At 45.0% G+C, this 7,038-nt stretch overlaps 1 long non-coding RNA gene across 1 annotated transcript in view; it reads right to left on the bottom strand.

Annotated features, from left to right (window-relative positions):
• Positions 1-1,895: 1,895 nt before the first annotated feature.
• LOC121860207 overlaps positions 1,896-7,038 on the bottom strand; it is a 46,894-nt gene continuing 41,751 nt past the window's right edge. The window contains exon 3 of the long non-coding RNA XR_006087838.1: positions 1,896-1,931. This is a non-coding gene — a long non-coding RNA (uncharacterized LOC121860207). The remainder of the gene's footprint in view (positions 1,932-7,038) is intronic.

The raw sequence follows: 7,038 nt of genomic DNA, 5'->3' as shown, positions 1-7,038 counted from the left end.
CCAGCTGGCCCCTGTCTTCTACCATACACCCCACCCACAACCCAGCTGGCCCCTGTCTCTGCACCCACCCACCACAGCTGGCCTGTCTTCTACCACACCACAACCACCACCCAGCTGGCCCCTGTCTTCTACCATACACCACACCCACCACCCAGCTGGCCCTGTCTTCTACCATACACCACAACCACCACCCAGCTGGCCCTGTCTTCTACCATCACCACACCACCACCCAGCTGGCCCTGTCTTCTACCATACACCACACCACCACCCAGCTGGCCCTGTCTTCTACCATACACCCCAACCACCACCCAGCTGGCCCTGTCTTCTACCATACACCCCAACCCACCACCCAGCTGGCCCCTGTCCCTACCACCATACACACCCCACCCACCACCCAGCTGGCCTGTCTTCTACCATACACCCACCCACCACCCAGCTGGCCCCTGTCTTCTATACACCCCACCCACCACCCAGCTGGCCCCATCTTCTACCATACACCCCACCCACCTTGGCTGGCTGTCTTCTAACACCCACCACCACCCAGCTGGCCCTGTCTTCTACCATACACCCCAACCCACCACCCAGCTGGCCCGTCTTCTACCATACACCCACCACCCAGCTGGCCCCTGTCTTCACCTACACCCCACCACCACCCAGTGGCTGTCTTCTACCATACACCCCACCCACCACCCAGCTGGCCCTGTCTTCTACCATACACCCACCACCCAGCTGGCCCTGTCTTCTACCATACACCCACCACCCAGCTGGCCCTGTCTTCTACCATACACCCACCACCAGCTGGCTCATGTTCTACACCCACCACCCAGCTGGCCCTGTCTTCTACCATACACCCACCCAGCTGGCCCCGTCTCTACCATACACCCCACCCACCACCCAGCTGGCCCTGTCTTCTACCATACACCCACCACCCAGCTGGCCCCTGTCTTCTACCATACACCCACAGCTGGCCCCTGTCTTCTACCATACACCCCACCCACCACCCAGCTGGCTGTCTTCTGCAAACACCCACCACCCACCTTAACTATCCAGCTGACCTCTTGATCTTCAGCTTCCTGTCCCATAACCACCACCCTCCGATCAACCTGTCTAACCACACCCCCACCTCCGACCTCACCCTATCTAACCACCCAACCTCATCCTGCTCACCCTATCCACAACTGACCATGCCTCGTCCCAACCAACACCCAATTTCCTTCTCCTCTCCGGAAGCATCCTCGCTAGTCACCACCATCTCCTATTCTCTCTCTAGCCTCAACTATCCTCACAAGTCTTCCCTCTCTCCCTTACCTGCCCCCCCCATAAGCATCCCCCCCTTCTCCCATCATTAAGTTCCCAATCATCAATATTATCCGTCTATCCTCAGCTTCCAGGCACATCACTACAAAAACTAACCACAAAAAATAATCCTTCAACCCTCAATATCCTTCTCTGTCATCCTTCTCACCCCAACTCCTCATCCCTAGCAGTATCCTATCGTCGTCTCTTTAAGATCACCAATGCCAAAATTCATATCCTTTAAGACCCATCCTACTGCCACCACTAGCATCCTTAGATCACCCTGCCCTGGTCTCCTATAGCTGCACAGTCTATCTCCCCTCATCATGAACCTCAACTTCACTATCCTCCTCCCCTCTTTTCCCCTCAGGTCAATAACCCTCATATCCTACCCTTATCTGCAGACAACAACCATTCCCCTCTACGTCTAGATACAGTGTCTCAAGGATCCCCTCCTCATCCTCGTCTCCTGCACCCATCCACGAGCCAAGTTTGATCTAACTAACCTAACCTAACCTACATACACAACACTTAGCATGTGCCTTATAGTCGTCTCTCTCCTCTTTTCCTTCAGTACAGGGCTTTGGGTCTTTTTCTCATCTCACTCAGCTGTCACCAGGATCACCAAGACTCACCTGGAAAGAATTAAAGTTTATCAATCCATGAAATGGAAGAATGTCAGAGGTACAGCAAGTTTAATTTGGTACATTTGACAACGGACCTTCCTTGAGACTATCACACACAAACACTGGTAACTGTTGAAGCCAGTACAAGAATTCCAGGTGTTAGTTTAGCGCAGTGTGATTGTAATTCTTTATCTAATTTACGTCTAAAATAATTGCAACTCGTTACTCTGATATACATCTAAAATTACCCCCATTATGTATTATTTCACGTCTGAAGTAACTTCCTGCTCTAATTTACGTCTGTAATATAAACAAAGAGTTTCTAGTAAAAGAGAATTCACGTGAGTACGTCAGCGGCGCTTTAATAACACGGAAGTAAGGTGCAGTGCCCAACTCTACCTGAATTCACGCACGTTTATCGTTACCATTCGCTTCGCTTTCGCTATTCCCGCAGAACTGTGTCGAAGACTTCAATATTCTTCCCCAGCAGGAAATATATTACCTAAGCTATTTCAAATGCTAGTTTGTACCATTACTAACAGGAGAACAATCAAGTGAAAAAACTAATAACATTATTCATTAACACGGGAAAACTAAATATTGTATAATACCGTTTCTTCATCACCAACTTCACAAAAAATGACAATATGAGACATCCAGACATTGTGAAGATGGTAAAGACGAGATAAAAACACCAAGAAACACAAGACTACACCCAAAAAATTACATATTACCTTTACATATATACACCCAAGGGAAAGAACACTCATATACGGTAATCTGATACAAAGCAAACCTTCATATTTTTCCAGAACTTTTGTCAAGAACTATTTCTCTCTTTCTGTAGTGATGACGACTGGTAAGAAATAGCTTCAACATCACTACACAGCCGCGACACTTTACGACACAGTCATCATGGGGTTTACTCTCCATCACCGCTCAAAATCATGTCAATATTTTTCTACCTCCACATGTTCAACGACTGACAAGAATGTGTATATCTGGGTATATACAAACACACCTCTCCCATCAATGTCTCAATTTTTCCCAGGATCAAAACAAGGTACAGTAAGTATATTGTATGCCGGTATCTTACAATCCAAGAATTACTGAACGTAGATTATATGACAACAGAAATATACGACCAACAAACTGGAAAAGTAGATAACAATAACAAATTTACCTAAATAAAACGAACACGTAGTCGACTATAAGCTACCTGTCATGTACCTGAGTGACCTGGAGCCTATTACCCCTGTAGTGATAATTAGATAACCTGGGATTATCATCATATACCACACACCTGAATGGGGCCTCCAGAACGATTGTCTGTGTGCCAAATTATCAACAGTAATCACGTTAGGTGAACTAGGTTAGGTTACCCCCAAATTACTTTAACTTGTCTTTCAGTCTCCACACACCAAATGTACAGGGATTCATTATACGTTTCCTCGTTATGTGGGCGGCGCTAAAACAACATTATTTGGGTGAGTTTCAACACTTTATTGCCCCCAAGTATGTTTACATCTGGGCGGTACATGTCGTCGCTGGTGTTAATGTGAGATGAGGAAATTTCTTAGCCGAGACACACTCTTTGGAATAACTCGGTGTAAACAACTCACACTAACTAGGACAAAAGCTTCACATCCTCTTAGAAATAAAAATAAAAGTGAACTTTACATATTCTTTTGTATGTATGTATGAATTTTAGTTACACAATCAGAATACGTAAATATAAAATTTGCACTTATTTCAATATAAATTAGAACAAACTCGATACTAACATAAATAAGAATATTCTCTGTAAAAATCTCACATAAGACTTAACTTTATAACTTAAGATAATAAAAACACTATTACTTACCGTACACTAAGTATATACCAGTACCGTATACAGAATATAGTCGTATATTAGTAAGAATCACAAGTTAATTTACATAAATATACTGTAAATAAATGCTTAAATGCGTTTACATTAAGGGAGCAGCCGACACAGAGTATTGTAGAGTAAAAGCTCCTGCCTTCCCTATACCTCCCTCCCTCCCTCGTGGTAAAATAAACACAGGCTTCTGAGAAATGTGAGTCACTCTTTAAAGACAAAACCGTTCTTTCGGGAAAGTGAAGTCCGTCAACAAAACATTCTTGCTTGTTTCCCTACCGGGGGCTAGCGTGCTTCACGGACTGGAAAGACAGCCAGAGTGACAGAGACAGAAATACTGATAAACACAAGCAATATGCCATGCATTTTACTCACGACAAGCAAGGAAATAGTTAGCAGTTTTGAGACGTTGCAACATCCGCTAATTACTGTATGTTAATGGTTGCAGAGTCTCTTGAAAAATATAAAATGTGTGATACTGATGATGACAATATTTCTGGGAACTGGGTTTGTATACCATGGCATACCGTGTGTGTGTATGGGGGACTGAAAGCGTTCATCAAGAGACTCACTCCCCAATTTCACCACTACTAACTTTATCTTTTTCAATAAACTTATTATCATTATTATTATAATATACAGTACAGGTATATTTATACCGGTATATACATACACCTCCAGAGTCAGTTTAGTTGGGTGACTGTAGAGTTAAGATGTTAAGTTCTTAATATCCGGTGTTATGTTATGTGTGGGAGACACGCGGCGAAGAACAATGCAGGGGGTGTTACATAAGGTGGTGCAGGCGGGTGAGGGGCCAACCCACCTCCTGTGCCCACCACCGCTATACCACACTCCCACAACGATTCACACATCTAACACCTACATTCTTCATACCTTACAACGACATGAACTAATAAATAAAATCTACTTTAACAATTTACTGTACATCTCTCAATGTCCATCCTGTGGACGTTAGCCTAAGGTCTTGGAAGCGGCGATTGAAAAATATACACAAATTAAACGGAGTACAAATTATCTACCCCAAAATATATACTTTGATGTAACAGGAACTCTCTAAGATTCAGAAAAACAGCAACAATGAACCAGAGGAAGATTAAGTTTCCTAACCCAGAATTCTTCAATTATTGGGGCAATTAATACATAATGTTGAAGGTGGTGGCCCTGACACCTTATATTCAGTGTGTTGTAAGACATGTAGCCAAGACACACACCTGGTTTTCCCTTAACTTGTTTGTCTGCTCACGGGTTGTTGCTTCACATAGCTACGTGTGTCTCTCTTTATTACAGGTACGTGATCATCACCTAAGACTCCACTTGTAATAATGATAACACCGGTACAACTACTACTAATAATTATAATGGTTTAGTGAAAAGTATAGCAGCCAAAACCTCAAGATATACAATGAACAAAAGTTACTGATCATAAATAATGTCATTGGGAAGTGGATTGTTTACCAAAACTTGTCAGTACAAAAACATAATACGTTATATACGAGGTGCTGGAGGGTTAGAAGTCAGGTTATCATTTTACCGATTACTGTCTGAAGAATTATGTTTAATAGGACATGGGTCAACTCTCTGCACCTTAGAGTCTGTCTAGTTCATCCGTGCTGTAGTGCATGATCTAGTAACTTCAGCTTGACCCCCTTCCATATATTGCCATCTAACCTCAACACCTACAAACTACTGTGCTTGACGCTGGGAGGAACCGTTGACTACCTAGAGGCCCAGCAAGTACCCACACACGCCCACCACCGCCCTCCTCCCAGAATTAGGGTAATCAAATGGAGCTTTAATCAAGAACTTAAAAGTGGTGAGACAGACAGTCATTTACTGTACACACTGACAACCGGAAAAATAATCCACCCCAGATACTTGATGAACTGGATGAGTATGAGGGTCACCTACATACTTACTCCACATGGTTAGTTGAAGCCACAAGAACATTCCAAATAAATTTAAACATTAATGCTCCTCTTCCATATATACAGTACATATTTACTTTTAAACATTTACAATACTACCTTCTCCAGGATGTGTGTGTGTGTGTGTGTGTGTGTGAAGGTGAAAATGGAGGAGGGGAAGCCAGTCTTATTTTAGGTGGCTGGGCTGAAGCCAACACCAACATCCTCTCCCTCCCCACTAACATCATGTTGCCCTACATTACACCTGTCACCAACACTCAACTCTTTCCCTTATAACACACACACACAGATGTCTCTTTGTTGACGTGTGGTGATAAGGGAATCCTCGGTACAAGCTCAGGGTTATCTTAGGCTAGTCTGCTTGTTTGTGGTAGGATGGCCTACTTCACACACACACACACACACACACACACACACACACACACACACACACACACAGCACCGCAACCCACCACAAACAACCCAGCAACACCTTAACCCAGTCAATCCCTCCAACCTACAAGACAGAAAAAACAATCATCGTGTGGTGATGTTTACAGTATATAAGGCAGGCGACACCGGGAGTGTGTGTAATCTTCCTCTTCCCCCTCCTCCCATACACACACGAGCCATTCCCGGACGTATCCACAACACACACTGAGCTCACAGCACTAAAGCACACACTACACAAAACCTTAACCTACACCACTAACCATGCCACCGTCTACACACTACCAACCAACACCACTACCCAACCATGACACCGTCTAGACCACAACCAACCAACACCACTACCCAACCATGCCACCATCTACACCACTACCCAACCATGCCACCGTCTACACCACAACCAACCACACCACTACCCAACCATGCCACCATCTACACCACTACCCAACCATGCCACCGTCTACACACTACCAACCAACACCACTACCCAACCATGCTTACCGTCTACACCACAACCAACCAACACCACTACCCAACCATGCCACCGTCTACACCACAACCAACCACACCACTACCCAACCATGCCACCGTCTACACCACACCAACCAACACCACTACCCAACCATGCCACCGTCTACACCACAACCAACAACACCACTACCCAACCATGCCACCATCTACACCACCACCCAACCATGACACCGTCTACACCACTACCCAACCAACACCACTACCCAACCATGCCACCGTCTACACCACAACCAACCACACTACTACCCAGCCTGACCGTCTGCACCACTACCCAACCATGCCACCGTCTACACAACCAAACACCACTACCCAACCATGCCACCATCTACAC

This window comes from Homarus americanus, unplaced genomic scaffold (genome assembly GCF_018991925.1).
Source record: "Homarus americanus isolate GMGI-L3 unplaced genomic scaffold, GMGI_Hamer_2.0 scaffold21914, whole genome shotgun sequence".
NCBI lineage: Eukaryota > Metazoa > Arthropoda > Malacostraca > Decapoda > Nephropidae > Homarus > Homarus americanus.
The sequence above is the reverse complement of the archived record's forward strand: the minus strand, read 5'-3'. Positions and strand labels throughout refer to the sequence as shown.